Below are 12842 nucleotides of genomic sequence, written 5' to 3' on the forward strand. Positions count from 1 at the left end.
AAGGACGACTCCAGAACGACGCCGAATCGAAGCCAGTCACCAGAGAGATTCCGAACCGGCGCGTGACCACGTACATCCGACGCTAGTGGCAAGAGGAATGCCCGAAGTTCTGAGGAGGTGCAAGTACACCATATCGTCGCAATTATTCTTCATCGCGATCGACCTCGGAGGACAATTTCGCCACAAAGGAACCGTGTGCAAGTCCCGCGTCCAGGAGAGATGAATGACCACGCCATGTAGCAGAGTCTGGTACAGTATACTTCAGAGGGTCTCATGTACATGTAAACGTGCGTCGTTAGTATCAACACCGTACAGTTAACGCCGAAGCCTCACTTATTAGCAAAGTTACTCAGGAAAAACCTAAACCTAACCCCCGTCTGATAATTTTTGGTATTGTTATAAAAAAGAGTTATTTCAGGTTCAGATGTGCTAATTTAATTGTCTGCATTCAGCGTTAGAAGCTCCATTTCATTTCTTTAATATTTAGTGTAAATTGTCAAAGTGTGCTCCATTTCTTGTGTAACCGACCGCCCCGTCGCGCCATTTAATTCGTCGATAGTTGACTGGTGAGTCCCTTTTAATTGTGGAAAGCGTAGTTGTTTTTATTGCAAGGTCGTGTGCGTGAAATAGTATTATTTGTTGCATAGTGGTTTTTAAGGTAATTTTTGCTCGCGCCGACGATTGATTAGTGTATTCCGGCAGCTGGAGCCAATTAAGTTTTTGCATCATTATGTAATTGAGTAGTTGTTCTCATGGGACGAGAGAGGCTGGTGTGTAAGGCCCCCGTCCGGGAAACTTGTATAATGTCGAGCTTGCGACTCGATGCATACGTTCATTCGAACGAAAGATTTAACCACGCCGACCCAATTGTCTTAGTTAACCGCTTTCCGAGGGCTGGCACTTAAGTTAAATTAAAAGAGCACAGGAGCTGGCAGACAAATGCCCTAAATTCACATAAAGGTTTAAAAATTAAAAGGAATGATATGTTAATGAGATCCGTAATATGTATTTATACTTCATATGTAAAAATACCTCATGTGTGTGAAAGAGAGATAGAGTGAATGTTGGGAGAGCTTGAGGAGGCTTTGTAAACAGTTGTTGATTGCAATATTTTTTGTTGTTACAAAATGTATTCACTTTTTTACCGTTCGTCAGTGTTGTTATTTGACGTTTTTCAGGTACCAGATATTATGCTATTAGTGTTTTATGATTGTTCGAATCTACATATCAAAGGTAAACAAAACAGTGTAACGTTTCAAGGTATTAATCTCCGCCTCGCAATAGTATGACAATAAACGACCGTCTCAGTACCGAACTTGATAACTGGACCGTGAGTCACGACCGGTTTCCCGTACACATAACGACGTTTGGCCCCGTGCCGGGGTATGATTGACACGTCATTTCGGGGACCGGGAGTGCACAAGTTACAGTAGCGCCGAAACGACACTCCAACGAGAAAAATGTTACTGAAAAAAGTTGTTTGTTTTGATGTCCTCTATACATTTCCGTGGTCCGTGGGCGCCATTAAAATGACACCCTGTATATCCGATTTACAGTATGAAACTTCAGATACTTTTACAAATTAGATTTAAACATGCAATTTGTATTACTTTTAGTAAATGTTGTTTTTAATTCATTTAAGTTACAGGTCTTTTAATATGATTTAGCCTGTGAAAATATTATAACTTTTATCGATTAATATGGGGAACAGCTCAAATCCACAGCTTGGAATACAGCCATGAGGAATTGTGAAATTTCTTCTAAGATTTGCCAGTTTCCAACACAATAATTGCACTACTTTGATTCTTTGACACTCAAAGTCACTATTTTATTAGTAATGAGACCGTTTTCACTTACAAGGAAAGGTCAAGGATACTTATCTTGATTTCACAAGAATACGATCTCCTGTTTCGAATTCGAACATCTAGCCCTTGTCATCAAATTGATATTGTAGCAAAATTTACATATTATGATGCAATTTAAGTTATAACAGCAATCTAAGCATCATATGCAACTTTTTTGCTACTTCTAATCTTTTAGCATGACTTCAAACCACATATTTGATCATATTTTGTCCTCATGACAAGATGCGATGTCATTTTATCTGCCATTTTATAATTGTTCTTGGATAGAGTGAATTGGGTTAAACTTTCAGAAATTCTGAAGAAGATTGGTGTAGATTGGAAAGACAGAAGACTTCTAAGCAACTTATACATGAATCAATGAGTTAAAGTGAGAACAGGAGGCGTAAATGACAGAAGGCTGTGAAATTGGAAGAGGAGTACGACAAGGATGCTGCCTATCGCTTACTTTGTTTAATATCTATTTAGAAGATATAGTGAAAAATTGTTTCCAGGGCACAGGAGGTGTCAAATTGGGAGGAAGAAGAATAAACTGCATAAGATTTGCTGATGACATGGTATTATTCGTTGAGGATGAAATAACCATAAATAGTATGTTAGAATAGTTAAACAGCAGCTGTGAGCAGTATGGGATGAAGATTAATGTAAATGAGACAAAGGCAATGGTCATAGGACGGAAACCAAGAAATATTAATGTGAGAGCAAACAGTGAAAGAATCCAGCAAGTGGATAGCTTCAAGTACCTCGGATGCACTATAAGCAGTGACTTGAGCTGCAAAGAAGAAGTGAAAATGAGAAGCGCAATAGCAAAAGAAGGTTTCAATAAAAGAAAAAATGTTTTATGTGGACCCATGGAAGAGATTAGTGAAATGTTTTGTGTGCAGTGTATCACTATATGGTGCAGAAACCTGGACGTTGAGAAGAAATGAAGAGAAACGACTCGAAGCTTTTGAAATGTGGACATGGCGAAAAATGGAGCGTGTAAAATGGACGGACAAGGTAAGAAACGAAGCCGTACTGAAAAGAGTTGGCGAAAAAAGATCTATACTGGAGACCATCAAGAAGAGGAAAAGAAACTGGTTAGGACACTGTCTAAGAAGGAACTGCCTGCTAAGGGATGCCTTGGAGGGAATGGTTGAAGGAGGAAAAGTCCGTGGAAGAAAGAGATATGAGCTTATGGATGATATTAAATTATCTGGGTCGTATGCTATTACGAAGCGCAAGGCAGAGAATAGGGAAAGCTAGAGATTGCAGTGAAAAACCTGCCAATTAGGCAGAAAACAATGAAAAAATTGTTCTTGTACGAAATATGATTTTTTTACCACATTTTGTTATACTTTTTACTGTGATGCATATTTAATACAATAAATTGATATATTATCATCTAAACTTATGTTTTTACTTAATTTACACCATCAATTTGTTTGATGAAATATTTTTACCCTCGGCGGGAAAAAGTTTTTTCCCGTAGGGGAGACCGGGGCACTTTGTCACAATTTTCACATTTTATTTTTTTGTGGCTCTCACTTAAGGCCGAAAATTATAATTTTTTACATACAAATACTTAGTTACAATACTTAGTGACAATGTGCCCCGGTCTCCCCTACTTTAGCTACTGTGATTGAAAGGTTATATAAAAACAATCTATATCATGTGTAGGATGAAATAAGTCACTTGTGCACAACATATGTTCCTCTGTACAATGTAACTCATCCTGAACTGGACTTATTAACTCTTCTTTATGATCAATACAGTTGTGACAATTTACCCCATATGCGGTGTAAGTCGTCACAATATCTGGGGCAAGTTGACACATGCTATTCTAGTGGCAGTTTCATTAAATAGGTATATATTATTAATGCAACTCCTATAAAAAGACTGGCAATGTTATTAGCACTAAATACTTAGCATGTAAAACAGACTTAAAAGCTAATTAAATTAAAAGGTAAATTATGCTAGTTAAACAGGAAATGAAGTAGGTGGGCCTGTATATTTTCTTCATCCCAAAAGATACATATATTGTTACATCAATCTTTGTAGGTAAACCAGAACTTTTATAAAAACAAGACTAGCTTACAGAGTAGCTAATGAATCAAAACTACAAACTTAAAGGTTACAGAAAACTGTTTCAGTAAGAACATTTGCAAAAGATAGGACCTATACTTCCAACACACGAAATTTGCCAGTGGCATTCAACTTTCTTGTGATTTTAGAGTTAATAAATATCAAAAATATTCCTATATATATATGTCCGAAGCTTGTTTTATGTATGATACTAGTAAGTCTTCCTCATGTTCAGCAAATGCTGTGTTACATGTTGAGTAACCCAATGTGAATGAGCATTGCCCGGACTGTAGTTCACTATCTGTAACACGTGCACAAAATCTCGCCAATGTTCTGTAGTGGACATGAAATTCTCTGGCAGCTTTACGTATTGATACGGGGTTGTCGTTTCTTTCACGGCTCTTGCTGCAGCCAGGAGGTCTCCCATGGGCGGGGCATTCCTCTCAGTCTTTCTCTTGTATATTCTCACCTTCTGCGAAGCAACAGAACCCCTTATTAAAAGATGAATACACCACTTGTATCATGACTAACACACAGTGGGGCACATTGTAACAGTGACAACATGCCCCGTCTTATTTGTGACAACTTGCCCCACGCGTCGTAGTTCCTCTTTTTTAAAAATGTCTGTACCAAGCAATAAGATTAAGCGCATTCAGAGTACCACATTATGAAGCTCTATTTCTAACCTACATAACACACACGAAAATACTTACCGCTCACCCTTTCACGAACACACAGTACGAAAATTACAGGACTCAAAAAAATTTACACTGAAGCACTGAAAACAGACAAAGCTCAACTGACTCAGCCACGTGTTTCCCGCACACCTCTAAACGAGTACAGTTGGAAGTGATATCTAGTAGGTAAACGAGAAAGCAGCACCAGCTCGCTGACGTTTAGGCTTTTCTCAGAATTGCTACTGTGACAACGTGCCCCTTGTGACAATGTGCCCCGGTCTCCCCTACTTTAGCTACTGTGATTGAAAGGTTATATAAAAACAATCTATATCATGTGTAGGATGAAATAAGTCACTTTTTTGATCTAATTGACAAATTTATGACTAATTTCTACTTAAAACAGGTTTATTTTTGTTATACTTGCTTCCAAATTAACATATGCATATGTACAAACCCAAATTATCTTGCAAAATTTGCCAAATATTATACTATCGATGTTTTTATGCTTAATGCATTACAATCGTAAGTACTTAAAGTAACTCTGTATAAGTACTGTAAGTGATAATTCTCGTAATATTCAATTTTGATCATTAACAAACTTTGTGTTGATGTTTGATTTTTTATGTAAGACATAAATCAAAGAAAATTACAACAAAATCAATGAAATTTAGGTTATATATTACCAAAATAACATTTTTACTAAGCTAATATGCTTAAAATCAAATAATATGATGAGCAATATAATATACTTATAATGGTACGTGACAATGTACCGTTATAATCAACCCCGGTCGGTAGCTAAGAAGTGCTTCAATTGTTTGTTTTTTCCTTGCTCATGACGTATCGTGGGAACCAATCTTCAAATCTCACATATGAGAAGTGTCTAATGCTCTGCTTAAACGAAGATTCATGAATGAAAAGTTCGTTCTGTGTTCATTGTTCATAAGGAACATTATAATCGAAGTTGAAATATGACAAATTTTATTTCGCATGATTAATTTGCTTGGTATTTGATTCTGAAATTTGTGAATATTTGAAGTGATGCATTTTGTGGGAACGTGTCGTATTTCACAGCAGGTATGGATTATCAACCACAGACAGAAGAAAAATGCACAATGCCTGATCTGTCGTGCACTCTACTTCATAAAAAATCCACACTTTTGTTCTTTCTAACACCAGACAATTATCTGATACGAAATGTAGGACCACGCTTTTGCATTGAAGCATGCATTTCTACGAGTATGTGAACCTATCAACAAGTTGTGAAAGAACAGTGTTGCAATATGCATATATAAAGAACAGCGAACACAAATACTCGAAACAACTGTGAGGAACAGACAAATAGAAAAGAGTTTATGCACATACCTAATGTTAGGGGTGTGCGAGATCCCAAAAAGTCGGGACCGGGATCGGGAAAAAAAAATTCCCGTCCCGACCCGACTTTTGGAAATGAATTCCCGACTTTTTGGGATCCCGAGCAGTCGGGAAATACCGAATGGTCATTTTAAAAAGTTGTTAATTCTCGACCTTTTCTGCATTGTAAATGTCTGGAACTTATCGAAAATTGTTAGTTTTTGTACCAGAAATACAAAAACAATCACTTAAAGTGAAAATGACGTGTAGAATTCGTTATTTCCAGAGCTTCGGGAAATTTTGAACATTCCCATTCCGAAAATTTTCCGACTTTGTTGGGAAATTGCAAATTTTTCCCGTCCCGAATGTCGGGATTTAAAATATTTCCGGTCCCGATCCCCTCCCGACCCAAAAAATTCTATCCCGCACACCCCTACCTATAATGCTAATATAGTAGTAATATTTTTACCAGACCTGCTACATTTTTACAGATTCAGAATGGAATTAATGTTGCTGTATTATAAATATACTGACAAATGGATTATTATAACGTGAATGACAGACATTCAAAGTCATTTGAAAAATAAAAATGTTCCTCTTTTGGGTCGGGTGAATGTGTTATTCCCTGTCTGATCTGTTACTCAAATCTTTGAAGATTTATATTTTGTAACATTAGATTTCAATGTATTCTTAGCTCTTCAAGATGGGAATGTAAGTTAATTAATTAATTTAGGGCTTGTACAAAACGAAATTTCTTATTTGGGTATAATATTATTTGTTCCTCTATTACATTGAAGCAGATGTGTATTCAAGAGGTATTAAAACTATCCTGATATTTATTATTGGGCGTGACTTGCTCGGAAGCTAATATACAGTAGTTGATTTTAACACGTTAATCCAAATGGATGTATTGTATTCGAATGTAAAGTTTCGGTGGCTTAGATATGTTATTACTTTGAATCAAGGAGTTCTGAATTCGATTCAGAGGTTCATATCCTAATTTAAACTGTTGGTCGAATATCGAAGAACAAGATGAACTTAAAAGGAGAAGAAGATTATTCAAAATTACGTACAACTGGGAAGTGAATAGGTTTATCAAAAATTTATTTCATACACTATGATCTTATTAACAATTTGCGAATAGACTCATCATACATAACACAAAGAAAACACTTAATTTACTGATAATTTTTTTTCCAGATATTTCTATGATCCTACACAGAATAAATTTTTTCTGACTTGGAATGAAGGGAACGTCAATTGTGAATGTCGACATGAACGACATATGCCATTAAGGTTTGGCTGCGCCTTTGGCCCCCGCCAACAAAGCAGTCTTTGAAATGTTTTTACTTTCGAAGACCTAAAAAAATTAGGTAAAAATAATAAATCTGCTTAGAATTCCTTCTAGAACATTCAGACGAATCCTCGTGTGGTTTGATTTCCCTGGTGTCTAGAGGCTTACATAGCCACGAAACTATTGCAAATATCTAGACAACAACAAAAGTAAACCACACGAGGACTCACGTGAATGCTCTGGAAGGAATTCCAAGCAAATATAATTTCTCAGATTTTCGGATATCATGGCGCTTTATAAAAGTAAAGGAAACTTCGAAAACTGCTTTGTTGGCGTCGGAAAATGGTCCAGCTTAGTCTTAAGTACTTCTCTAAATTATCACCCATTTTTTCCATAACTTAGTTATGAACTTAGTCAAAAGGTGTCCGAAAGAAAAACCTATACTTACACCTATATAGGCCTATGGAGATTTTGTTAGAATTGGAGATCGTGAGGAGATGAGAATAATCTCTTCTTTAACTTAGTCCCGTCTCGAATTTTGAGACGAGTTGCGTCTCTTAAAACTTGAGACGACAAAGAGTCCAAACATTTCGACACTTTTTGAGACGAGATCGACGAGAGCCACTCTCTCTTTATCGCTCTAAGAAAATCTAAGGTTAATAATTCAAATAATTAATATCTTTGTCTCAGCATAAAACGGCTCTAGAGCCCACCCAGCCTCAAATCAAATGGTATCGGGGGGTAATGGCGGCCGCAGCGCGGTGCTGATCATATCACCTCCAAGGTAGCCGACAACGAAAATATGTGGGGCCCTACCTCACATTCTCTACATGTGCCTTCATGACACGGTGCTATATGCACAGAGAACATTAACTTTACCTGCATATATTGTACTCGTTTCTGTACTCCTAAGTAACTACGTTTATTATGTACATACACATATACGAACGAACAGTCTATTATGTCAATGGCTGAGGGCCCCCTAGAGGCTTACTCGTCTCCCCCCCCCCCCCCCGCACTGCCACTTACATTTGATTTCAATTACGAAACTTGCTTTTGTATGTTATTTTGTTTAATGTGTGATACTAATTGTGTAAAACTATTGCTCAAAACATTAATTCAGAACATCTATAATGCTGAAGCGTGGCCTCGGATTGCACATTAGATAGCTTGCATATCTATCTGAAAATAAGCAATTTCAACCCCCTTAACGTGAAAACCTCTAAAGATTTTTAGTAATTACGAACCATTAATGAACTGTCACATCAAGTTATAAGCATTTCTGGGCTCACTTTCAAGTTTTCACTTTGTGATCTTTTTTGATATGTGGATAAAGCAACGCTTCTACGTGTACTTTCGGGGTTAGATTCACTTGGATCCCACGATTCGTCGTCAGATCGCATGCATTTTGAGTAAACAAGCTTACGCCCCAAACTTATATAATTCTACTAACCTTGGTTATAATGAACGTGCTCGACTTAATTGTGTGGTTGCGGAGAGCCAGAGAATGTTTTTGCTAGGATTTCGTCAATGCGTATGCGTTGCGTAAGTGTTCTTGTAAATGTGTTTGACATTTTTTTTTGTTGTTGTTAAGCTAATTGTGGTCTACGTCCTTCAAGGTTAGGCAATTTGGCTGGTCGGAAACTTCTAAGCACGTCGAAAAGTAACGCTGTTGATTGATGCCGTTGGAAATTGACATCATAATGCGTGAGATTCTAAAAGTGGTGTACCTAGGATTTTTCAATATGAGAGAGAGAGAGAGGGTAACGAATACTTTCTTTTACTAATCAGTCCTCATTTTGCCATCTTATCCTGCCTTTGGCTTTCTTTCTTTTAAGTAATACTGGGTAAAAGAAGGGGTTAGGAACCCACCAACTCCTTCCCCCCGCTTGGGCAAGCCACTGGATCCTAGGTCAGAAACATGGTAATCCTGGCAAGGCTTGCGTGGCTTTTCCTCAGTCGCTCCAGACAAATGCTAGGATTGCAGTTTTATTCTAGCTTCCTTCTGAACCGGCGGCTGAAAAGCAACAGTCAGTTCGGTTATATTCGTTTATTTCCGTGTCCCAGAATGCCGAACGCCGCTCGCAGTACGGAACAAACTTCAGTTGCAGCGCCTTGAATAACGTAGTGTGGAAAACGACCCAAGAAACTGGTTCCCGCGACTGATGAGAACATAGATGGCAGTGCGATCAGAATCGGTGCTAATTTTCTTATGAAAGTAATGCGGCTTTGTTAGTTTTTGGAATATATTATGTAGATTTGTTTGTCTTGAAAGGCGGTACGTGAATTGATGGAAACAGTTATATTTGTGGAGTGATTTGCAGTCACGAAATGGCATTAATTTGGAAAGAAAAGTAAAATAAAATTAATAAATAAATAGCATGCGTGCGTAACACAAGAAGAAACATCGCAATGTGATTCCGGACGTCAGGTCTTGGACTGTGTATTAGAGTTTATTTTTCTATGTTATTAGAATATAAATAGTATCCTGAGAGATATTTCATACCGAGGCGACAAACCACAAGTGTCGCTTGAAAGCGAGCAGTCGATAATCAATGCAGCCTTTCGAACCGTAAGGACACAAGCTCTGACTGCACCGTTTCCTAAACGAGATTTTAGACCAAAGCGACACGCGACAAACGATACGAGGATTTCACACCAAAGCGACACGGGTCCTTCGGTCCAAGGCAACTTTCATACCGATGCATGCAGGCCCGTAGCCAAGAATTATTTGTAGGGGGGGCGAAGTCAATCCTAGAGGGGGCAAATTTTTAATATATTGTGTCGCATTGGCAGGGTACACAGAAGCACTTGCCCCCTCCCCCAAAAGAGATAGTAACAGAAAAGGGATGATATCTTGAAACTGCAACAAACAAAAAAAAAAAAAATTCGAGCAACATCAAATATCAATATTACGATAATGACTTTTCCAGATTGCCAAAGAATATAAAGTTTAACATAAATAGGCTAATAGGGACTGTATCTACTTGATATTTACAGGTCGATAATGTTAATAGATGATTAATATGTACCAACAGCTTTGGGCTTCTCTGCAGAACTGATTAAGGGAGCCCTTTATAAATCATGCTTCATAATGATTTCCTCTAGTTTCCAGTATGCAAGATCTTTACGCACAAAGGAATCTAACGAGAATCCAACAACACCATTGTGTTGTGTTATGCAAGAAGAATCGAATTAATTAAATAATAATTGTTACATATTATCTACACTTTGATGAATTCTGTAAAAATTTGTAATACATTTTTGTACTTGCTAAAACATTAAAACATGGGTCCCTTAGTTCACCACGGACTCTATTTCCTTCAAAGGGGAGACTCTTGCATCACTACAGACAATGTTTGCCTACTGGTTACGTTAACCATTTTGCAAAATATTGTGTGAATTGTTCAGTATTATATTGCTATTTGATATACACGTTTTGACACCTGACAAACAAATAGGAATCCCTCGATTGATCAATGACTTCTTGGATTACAGTGTCATCATTAATATTTCATATTAAGTTTCATAGAAAGAAATTGTTTTAATAGGGCGGGGCGCCATGGTATTCTCTTTAAGATTTCTTTTTTTTCATACGTATCGTTTGGCTGCCAGGGCCGACTCCCGTCGCCCCACAGCTATTTATGGCTCTGAACTTGTTCTATAAGAAAAGCAGACATTGCGAGCGAAGCGAGCAAGAAAATTTTACGAAATGTATTTTTATTTGTATAAAATTTGAAAGAAAAATGCAAGGAACACGTAAAAACTAATTCTATCATGAGTATCCAATTGTCCTGCTATTCTTAGATTCTCCTAGTCTTGTTTTTTTACTTCAATGTTTGCTTCCCCTTGAATGGACTTCCGTCCAATGTCGGAGGGAGGTGACAATGCCCCCTGCCCCCTGTAGTTGCGGCACTGTATATGAGTGTCTCTTCATCAGTTTCACGTCATCACTCATTGTTGCGATAAGCTAGATGAGGCAGAAAAGCAACGCTAAGTAACAAAAATCAAATATCCACTCCCTCTCTCTACCACATGAATCACTATTACCAAAAGGTAGACTTTGGAAATAAAAATGTAATCAGTTCCAAGTTCAGGGCAACACATTCAAGAAAAACATCCGAACACATTAGGTTACCTTTAATACAAGACTACTCAAAATGTCACAACTGTTCTAGATACTGAAAATTGCAAAATCATTACCCGAAGTCTGAATTTGGAAGGGAATTTTTTCCCCCAATTCTGATACGACATTATACGGAATTCCATATACCCTAATAAATCACAAAATCAATAAGTGTCTTTGTTATGTTGTTAGAGTAACACATGATATAATTGTAAAGATTTGTGAGAATTCCAGGTAGGAATGTGTTCTGCATTTTTCACAGGGGGGGCAAAGCAGGCTCTCAGGGGGGGCAGTTGCCCCCCCTGCCCCCCCTCTAGCTACGGGCCTGGATGCATGTTGCTTGGAAAGGAGCCACTGAAGAACAACATTTCACATCGTAGCAGCATGACGGGAAGCACAGGCCAGCGTTCGGTTGGTGAAATCCTCAAGCGATAAGTGTCGCGTGCCGCTTGTCGCTTTGGTGCGCAATCTCACTAAAGCAAGACACTCATTGCATCGCGTATGCGCGAAGAACAAACCACGGCAACACGTTGCAAGCTATTGAGGAAATGGCCCAGTTTGAGCGACGCAGAAGCGACAAAGCGACACGTGTGGCTTATCGTGTCGCCTAGATCTGTTGTTGTAATGTGCGGTTTATCGTGTCGCCTATCTGTTGTTCGCAAGCAACGCTTGCTAATAGACTGAAGGCACCATGTCGCTTGTCACTTAGTTGGGAACTCCCCCTGTAGCGCGTCGTTTCGGTCTCAGCACCCTTCCTTTAAGGAGCTTTCCGACCAAAGTAACAAGTAGCACGCGAATACGCCATATGAACGTATCGTTTCCTGTTTGGACCCTCATTTGCAATGAATGCTATTTTACAGTCTGGAAGTGTGTGTCACTAGTGTGACAGTGTGAACATCCTGTGTCGCTTGTCCCATTGATTTGAAAGTTTCCTTACACTCACGTCGATGGCACAAATGCCCGCATCACACGGAACTGGATATCCAGTAGGTATGGCCTATTTGGCGCGGGACTGGCTACCAATTTGGTAGTTTTCGCCTCACACGATACTTATCAGCGTACTTGTCGATAGACTTTTGTTCCCATACCGGCCGCGTGAGATGTAAATAATGTATCACTTCACATTTTTAAAAGCCGATAACTATTCAACCGAGAGGAATAACGTTTCGTATAAAACGTTATTAGGTACAAAACAATGGCGCTGCTTAAAACATACTTTACAACATTTACTGTACACGTATGGAAGAATATTTTAGTTGTTTCAAATGTAAACACCGTGCACTCAACATAGATGGTGAAGGGTAAAACGAGGAGAGAAGCCGCAGGCGGAGAGATGCCGCACATGCTGTAGTTTGCCTAGTACACATCAGATGGCAGCAACATTCTGCAAGGATGTGTAACTGTTGTTCATTCCACCACGTCAGTGCAGTAGAGACCAGTCAAGTGAAGTGGAAAGGAGTGAGGCG

Source organism: Lepisma saccharinum, unplaced genomic scaffold (assembly GCF_977018435.1).
Source record: "Lepisma saccharinum unplaced genomic scaffold, izLepSacc3.1 HAP1_SCAFFOLD_390, whole genome shotgun sequence".
In the NCBI taxonomy this organism is placed as follows: Eukaryota; Metazoa; Arthropoda; class Insecta; order Zygentoma; family Lepismatidae; genus Lepisma; species Lepisma saccharinum.